This window comes from Eretmochelys imbricata, chromosome 9 (assembly GCF_965152235.1).
Source record: "Eretmochelys imbricata isolate rEreImb1 chromosome 9, rEreImb1.hap1, whole genome shotgun sequence".
Taxonomy (NCBI): domain Eukaryota; kingdom Metazoa; phylum Chordata; order Testudines; family Cheloniidae; genus Eretmochelys; species Eretmochelys imbricata.
The window spans coordinates 54,929,079-54,937,125 of record NC_135580.1 but is presented as its reverse complement, the minus strand read 5'-3'; positions in this window follow the sequence as shown (position 1 = coordinate 54,937,125).

Below are 8,047 nucleotides of genomic sequence, written 5' to 3'. Positions count from 1 at the left end.
TTAGCCCTCCTGCTCTGCGAGAGTGCGGCGGCCTCTGGGGGAAGCGAGGACTACAGCCCCCAGCAGGGGGGAGGCCTGCCTGCCTTCCTTGTTTCCCAGACTTGAGTAATGCCCTCACACCTTTGCTGGTTTAACAGCAGGGGTAGGCAAACTTTTTGGCCCGAGGGCCACATCTGAGTGGGGAAATTGCATGCAGGGCCATGAATGTAGGGTTGGAGCAGGGGGCTGGGGTGAAGGAGGGAGTGCAGGATGTGGGAGGGGGTGTGCTGTGCAGGAAGGGGCTGAGGACAGGGGGTGTGGAGTGCGGGAGGGGGTGCAGGGTACAGCAGGGGGCTCAGGGCAGAAGGTTGGGGTGTGGAAGGGGTGTGGCGGGGGTTAGGGTGCAGAGTTTGGGCACCAGGGTGGCAGCAGTACGCAGCGGGGCTAAGACAGGCTCCCGACCTGCCTTGGCCCCATGCCGCACCACTCCTGGAAGCGGCCAGCAGCACGTCCCTGTGGCCCCTCTGTGCACTGCCCTCCCCTGCGTTCCTGGCCAATGGGAGCTGTGGGGGGCGGTGCCTGGAGGCAAGGGCAGTGCACGGAGCTCTCTAACCCCCCTCCCCCAGGGGCCACAGGGACGTGGTGCCGGCCGCTTCCATCAGCAGCGCAGGGCCTGGGCACCATGGGGGTGGCAATCCCGCGGGCCAGATCCAAAGCTCTGATAGGCCAAACCCCTTTCCGAGAGGCACACACACACACACACACACACCCTGATTCCCTGGCCCTGGGGTTCCGCCTGCCCCTGACACCCTCCGTAGGACCCTCATGGGGAGGAGGGGAGAACCCCTCACACCAAGGCACTTTTCCTTACGCTAAAAGCGTACTGGACAAAGCAAAGTCCCTCAGTACAAATCCCATCCAAGGTAGAAAGAAAAATTGTGTTCACTGCCCTCTGGTTTAGCATCTTCTGTGGGCCTCTCAGCTTTCCTGCTCCCCACATCCCATCTACCTGTCCTCATGTTTTCCCCCTCCTGGCTAGAAATTAATACAGGTCCCAAAGGGACAATTGGACTGAGGTTAGAAAGAGGACAGTTAGTGGTCATTAAAGGCAATAAAAAGTAGGTGCAGAGGAAAGCTGTGGAGGAGAGGAGCATGGAAGCCTGTTGACCCAAAACAAGAATGTGTTTGGGAAGAACAGCTATGCAGTTAGAGCATGAGGGAATGTCACCCAACACCATCTCTCCCATGGAAGTGACTCACTGCTGTCCTTTGCCTTATTAAAAAGTCAAATCTGGCACCTCCAACAATTGCCTACACCCATGCTGCTTATTTGTTCACACTGGCCTTTGTTAGGTCCCCATATCATTTCACACACTCACTTATACTCCCTTGGGGTAGAGAGCTTGACTTTTTAAGGTTTCAGAGTAACAGCTGTGTTAGTCTGTATTCGCAAAAAGAAAAGGAGTACCTGTGGCACCTTCGAGACTAACCAATTTATTTGAGCATAAGCTTTCGTGAGCTGCAGCTCACTTCATCGGATGCATACTGTGGAAAGTGTAGAAGATCTTTTTATACACCCAAAGCATGAAAAAATACCTTCCCCCACCCCACTCTCCTGCTGGTAATAGCTTATCTAAAGTGATCACTCTCCTTACAATGTGTATGATAATCAAGGTGGGCCATTTCCAGCACAAATCCAGGGTTTAACAAGAACGTCGGGGGGGTGGGGGGGGGGTAGGAAAAAACAAGGGGAAATAGGCTTGATTAGATACTGGGAGTGGCTAAATCATTATGCAAGGTAACCTAAGTTAATTGTATCCAATTTGCAAATTAATTCCAATTCAACAGTTTCTCGCTGGAGTCTGGATTTGAAGTTTTTTTGTTGTAGTATCGCAACTTTCATGTCTGTAATCGCATGACCAGAGAGATTGACGTGTTCTCTGACTGGTTTATGAATGTTATAATTCTTGACATCTGATTTGTGTCCATTTATTCTTTCATGTAGAGACTGTCCAGTTTGACCAATGTACATGGCAGAGGGGCATTGCTGGCACATGATGGCATATATCACATTGGTAGATGTGCAGGTGAATGAGCCTCTGATAGTGTGGCTGATGTTATTAGGCCCTATGATGGTGTCCCCTGAATAGATATGTGGGCGCAGTTGGCAACGGGCTTTGTTGCAAGGATGGTTCCTGGGTTAGTGGTTCTGTTGTGTGGTATGTAGTTGCTGGTGAGTATTTGCTTCAGGTTGGGGGGCTGTCTGTAGGCAAGGACTGGCCTGTCTCCCAAGATTTGTGAGTGTGATGGGTCGTCCTTCAGGATAGGTTGTAGATCCTTGATAATGCGTTGGAGAGGTTTTAGTTGGGGGCTGAAGGTGACGGCTAATGGCGTTCTGTTATTTTCTTTGTTAGGCCTGTTCTGTAGTAGGTGACTTCTGAGTACTCTTCTGGCTCTGTCAATCTCTGTTTCTTCACTTCAGCAGGTGGGTATTGTAGTTGTAAGAATGCTTGATAGAGATCTTGTAGGTGTTTGTCTGAGGGGTTGGAGCAAATGCAGCTGTATCGTAGAGCTTGGCTATAGACAATGGACTGTGTGGTGTGGTCTGGGTGAAAGCTGGAGGCATGTAGGTAAGAATAGCGGTCAGTAGGTTTCCGGTATAGGGTGGTGTTTATGTGACCATCGCTTATTAGCACCGTAGTGTCCAAGAAGTGGATTTCTTGTGTGGACTGGTCCAGGCTGAGGTTGATGGTGGGAAGGAAATTGTTGAAATCATGGTGGAATTCCTCAAGGGCTTCTTTTCCATGGGTCCAGATGATGAAGATGTCATCAATATAGCACAAGTAGAGTAGGGGCATTAGGGGACGAGAGCTGAGGAAGCGTTGTTCTAAGTCAGCCATAAAAATGTTGGCATACTGTGGGGCCATGCAGTGCCACTGATTTGAAGTTATACATTGTCTCCAAATGTGAAATTGTCCTCACCCATAACTAAGTCACAAAGTTCAGCCACCAGGTTAAAATGTTGGCATATTGTGGGGCCATGCGGGTGCCCATAGCAGTACCACTGGTCTGGAGGTATATATTGTCACCAAATTTGAAATAATTGTGCATGAGGATAAAGTCACAGAGCTCAGCAACCAGTTGTGCTGTGGCATCATCAGGGATACTGTTCCTGACAGCTTGTATTCCATCTGTGTGTGGGATGTTTGTGTAGAGAGCCTCTACATCCATGGTGGCTAGGATGGTGTTTTCTGGAAGATCATAAGTGCATTGCAGTTTTATGGAATCAGAAAATCAGGAATCAGTGTTGTCACAGAGATAGCTGGAGTGCTGGTAGCATAGGGTCTGAGTAGAGAGTCCACATATCCGGACAGTCCTTCAGTGAGAGTGCCAACACCCGAGATGATGCGGCGTCCAGGATTTCCAGGTTTGTGGATCTTGGGTAGTAGATAGAATAGCCCTGGTCGGAGCTCTAAGGGTATGTTGATTTGTTCCTGTGTTAGTGTAGGGAGTGTCCTGAGTATATGGTGTAGTTTCTTAGTGTATTCCTCAGTGAGATCTGAGGAAAATGGCCTGTAGAATTTGGTATTGGAGAGTTTTTTGGCAGCCTCCTTTTGGTAGTCAGACCTGTTCATGACAACAACAGCACCTCCTTTATCAGCCTCTTTGATTATAATGTCAGGGTTGTTTCTGAGGCTGTGGATGACATTGCGTTCTGCACGACTTAGGTTATGAGGCAAGCGATGTTGTTTTTCCATAATTTCTGCCTGTCCACATTGGCGGAAGCATTCTATGTGTAGGTCCAGACTGTCGTTTTGACCCTCAGGAGGAGTCCATGTGGAGTTCTTTTTCTTTTGGTGTTGGTGGGAGGGTATCTGTGTACCAGTGTGCTGTTCAGTGTTATCTTGAAAGTATTCTTTCAGTCGGAGATGGCAAAAGTAGGCTTCTCTACACAAACATCCCACACACAGATGGAATACAAGCTGTCAGGAATAGTATCCCTGATGATGCCACAGCACAACTGGTTGCTGAGCTCTGTGACTTTATCCTCACGCATAATTATTTCAAATTTGGTGACAATATATACCTCCAGACCAGAGGTACTGCTATGGGCACCCGCATGGCCCCACAATATGCCAACATTTTTATGGCTGACCTGGAATAACACTTCCTCACCTCTCATCCACTCATGCCCCTTCTCTACCTACGCTACATTGATGACATCATCATCTGGACCCATAGAAAGGAAACCCTGGAAGAATTCCACCACGATTTCAACAGCTTCCATCCCACCATCAGCCTCAGCCTGGACCAATCTACATGGGAGGTCCACTTCCTAGACACCAGGGTGCAAATAAGTGACGGTCACATTAACACCACCCTATACTGAAAACCCACCGACCGCTGTGCCTACCTTCATGCCTCCAGCTTCCATCTCGGACACACCACACAATCCATTGTCTACAGCCAAGCGCTGAGGTACAACCGCATTTGCTCCAACCCCTCAGACAGAGACCAACACCTACAAGATCTTCACCAAGCATTCTCAAAACTATGATACCTGCACGAGGAAATATGGAAACAGATCAACAGAGCCAGACGTGTATCCAGAAGCCTCCTGCTGTGAGACAAGCCCAAGAAAGAAACCAACAGAACTCCACTGGCCAGCACATATAGTCCTCAGCTAAAACCTCTCCAATGCATCATCAGTGATCTACAACCCATCCTGGACAACGATCCCTCACTTTCACAGGCCTTGGGAGGCAGGCCAGTCCTCGCCCACAGAGAACCTGCCAACCTGAAGCATATTCTCACCAGCAACGACACACCGCACCATAGTAACTCTAACTCAGGAACCAATCCATGCAACAAACCTCGATGCCAACTCTTCCCACATATCTACACCAACGACATCACAGGACCTAACCAGATCAGCCACACCATCCCCGGTTCACTCACCTGCACGTCCACCAATGTAATATACGCCATCACGTGCCAGCAATGCCCCTCTGCTATGTACATCGGCCAAGCTGGACAGTCCCTACATAAAAGGATAAATGGACACAAATCAGATATTAGGAATGGCAGTATACAAAAACCTGTAGGAGAACACTTCAACCTCCCTGGACACACAACAGCAGATTTAAAGGTAGCTGTCCTGCAGCAAAAAAACTTCAGGACCAGACTTCAAAGAGAAACTGCTGAGCTTCAGTTCATTTGCAAATTCGACACCATCAGCTCAGGATTAAACAAAGACTGTGAATGGCTCGCCAGCTACAAAAGCAGTTTCTCCTCCCTTGGTGTTCACACCTCAACTGCGAGAAGAGGGCCTCATCCTCCCTGATTGAACTAACCAAGTTATCCCTAGCCTGATTCTTGCTGGCATATTTATACCTGCGTCTGGAAATTTCCACTACATGCATCTGACGAAGTGGGTGTTCACCCACGAAAGCTTATGCTCCAATACGTCTGTTAGTCTATAAGGTGCCACAGGACTCTTTGCCGCTTTCACTTATGTATTATTAACCTCAGACTTTATTAAAATCTTTTCTTTGAAATTCTCTCGTTTCCCCATGTACTTACAGACAGAGGGACAGAACAGCAAAATAATGTAAGAAAAGTCAGCAATACAGACAGTCCATTTGCCACAAACTGAAGAAAGTAATTGCAGAGAAAACACAACATAAAGCTAGTCAGTGTAGCATCCCCTGGAATGGAATTGCACAGCATCAGCACACCTGTTTTCCTTCCCCCAGGGTTGCAGTGTATTGGGTACATATACCCCACATGCATGTCCATTTGTGAATTGCATTGAGTGGCTTATTCCCCACCTGGAATTGTCTATTGGCTGCAGGATGTGGTATTGTAGAGAGGAGGTTATTGAACAGGTTGGATCATGGCAGGGGCTAGATGTCATGTTCTGCTGGCCATACATTCAAAGCAGCTGCTTGAATAGTTCCTTCTGGAGATAGTGGTCCTGCTCCTTTATTGCCTGATTGTGGTCAATGTAGTCCATGGCAATCATTTTCTAGGTCTCCCACATGGCCCATGCTACAGCCTGGTTTCTCTGGTTTTATTCCAACATCTTCTTTTGCAGTCCCAGGACCTGATCCCACCTTCTGGACAAGTCCTTCTGCATCTCCTGCACCAGATGGTCCCTGGCCTTGTTTCTTTTCCTCTGGAGATTCTGGACCACATGGATGACCATCAGTGCCCTCCTAGGTGCATGCCTCACCTCCCATGGGGTAGATGGCTCTGAAAAGTAATGAAACAGCCCATTCCTTTTCTGTCCTGGGAGGTGGGGAGGGAGGAGGAGAGAATAAAAGTTCACAGCAAGGTAAAAGCTGAAGCTATTATCACCTTGGCCTGCATTCTCCTCTCTCCCTGTCCTTTTCCGACTCATGTGATTGTGACTTGGCAGGTCATGCCTAGTGGTCAGAGCAGGAATCAGAGTTGGAGTCAGAGGTTAGGTGACAGAGCCAAGAGTCAGAGGCCAAGAATTGGAGCCAGGTTACCAGAAATGAGGCAAGGCAGGGAACGCACAGGAGCTATCCCAGCCATGGTCAAACACTCAGCTGGTCTGCTGACTCTTCCCACAGTTCAGGCTGTGGAGCCAAGCAGGCAGCCTGCTATAGGCCACTTTGCTCCATAGATTGGCCGGAGACTGGCTGGGCTGCAGGCCCTGATTCCTGACTCTTGGCTCTGGAACTGCAGCTTCCCAGGGTTCTTCCCCATCAAGACAATGGCAAGTCCTTTATATTGATTGACTGACTGAGTTTTAATGGGCTTTTGTGGACTTGAAGGGGTGGGGGATAGGACAGGCAGTCTTACTAATGATGCTTTTAACAGTATTTCAGGTTGTGGTCGTATTGGAAGATGGGAACTTGTTGGAGGTCCCTGAGTAGAAGAGAATGACAGTTTCAGGCGTGTGCTAGAAAACCATCCACCTATGCCAGAGACCCTTTTTCATCACCTTGTGACTCAGAGGCAAATTAAAGATTGGAGGGGACTAGTGAGGCACTGGGGGGCACATAGGAAGTTTGTTCTACCTAGTAACCTAACAGATGGTTTGGAGTTCCTGCTGCATGAAAAGCTCTCCTGCATCTAGGAGTGAACCAAAATCTGGGCCCACATAAAGAGGATGCCAAACTAGGATGCAGCAGCAGCAGAGCCCACTCGGATATACCATTAGACACACACACCCCTATCACCCACGACGTGTAGTAACAAGAGACGTTGCAAGAGCCCTGGACTTCATACCAGTGTCGGTCATGCAGTGGACTTAATATCTGAGCTGTCTCTGAAAATACAGCACTTGGGCTTTAGCCTATAGCCCCAGGCAGGCCAGCTAGCCCCAGGTAGAAAGCACCAACCAACTGGGATGCGAGAGCTTTGTGAGTGGATGGGAGAGGGGCTAGGGGCACCACCTCAGTAAAAGCCCGGGCTAACTGCTGTGAAGACAGACCCTTGGAGACGGAGTGTTAGGGCTTATCCCCATTACAAACATTCCCTGTTGCCCACCATGGATGTCAGCAGCCCCTGCAGCTGAGCCATGGCCAAAATTGGTTTAGCTGCACGTGTAGATAAGGACACTGTGCTCAGCACAGTGTTGGTCCAGATACTGGGGTCAAACCTGCAGAGCTGAACATAGTTTATCCTAAACTACATGTGAGCAGAGCAGACAACTGAGCACCAGTGACTGAGATCCTGCTATGTCAAAGGCAAGTGGCCCTTTAAGGCAAGCTGGCTCAGCCTTGCCTGTGACCACCAGCTGAGTGGGATAGTGACTTAATTATAATGAGTGATCCCAGCTGTGGGGGGAGGGGAAATTAGTGAGAGGGCTACTTGAGCAGGCTGTGTGGGAAGAGCTGGAGGAAGGTAATTGGGAAGAAATCTATGGGGGAGTAGGTTAGGATATAGAGGGGACTGAGTCAGGGCCTGTAGGGAGATCCTGGAGGCAGTTGGGGGAAGTTGCTGGAAGGCAGTAGTATAGGAGAAGCTCTGCAAGGGCTAAGAAGCAGAGGAGATCAATGTAGCCTGAATGATCATAGACACTTATTTGGATTTA